A 680-nucleotide genomic window follows, 5' to 3' on the forward strand; every position below is an offset into this window, starting at 1 on the left:
CTCAGAGACATTGATGTGTTCAAGGCTTCCCACCCTCAGCATGACGTCAGAGGAAAATGGCCGCCATGTGAATACTATTGGCTGATTTTGTCCTGAGCAGACTAAACCTACTGAATCAGTGTCTATGTGATCAGCTGAGGTGTGTGTGATCAGCTGAGGTGTGTGTGTGATCAGCTGAGGTGTGTGTGATCATCTGAGGTGTGTGTTTGATCATCTGAGGTGTGTGTGATCATCTGAGGTGTGTGTGTGATCAGCTGAGGTGTGTGTGATCAGCTCAGGTGTGTGTGGACAGCTGAGGAGTGTGACCCACCCTCTCTGTATTTGTAGTTGTTGGTCACGTCCTGCCTCTGATTGGAGCCCACAGACTTGGTGGAGATGTTGTGACCCACTCTCTTTGTGTCAGAGTAGATTTTCACCTTGGAGCCGTCAGCTTTGACCTGACAGGAAACAGGAAACAGGAAATAAAATGACGTGTCTAAGCTGTTGTGTTTAACTGTGTGAGGGTGTGATGTGTTCACTGACCAGCCAGTCCACACAGTCAGCGTTCACCTCGGCAAAGACAAACGGGAGGTCGTATTTAGAGTTGATGTGTCCGTTCTTGATGGCGGTGAGGGGGGCGGGACCACAGCAGTAAACACCTGCAGACAGACAGACAGACAGAAAGTCAGACAGTCAGACAG

General features: G+C 49.7%; 1 pseudogene; it reads right to left on the reverse strand.

The window, feature by feature from the left end:
- Positions 1–310: 310 nt before the first annotated feature.
- On the reverse strand, positions 311–638 carry LOC111659750 (protein-glutamine gamma-glutamyltransferase 2 pseudogene; annotated as a pseudogene).
- Positions 639–680: the final 42 nt, after the last annotated feature.

Source organism: Seriola lalandi, unplaced genomic scaffold, assembly GCF_002814215.2.
Source record: "Seriola lalandi dorsalis isolate HSWRI2012SDOR001 ecotype SW California unplaced genomic scaffold, Sedor1 jcf7180001984516, whole genome shotgun sequence".
Classification (NCBI taxonomy): Eukaryota; Metazoa; Chordata; class Actinopteri; order Carangiformes; family Carangidae; genus Seriola; species Seriola lalandi.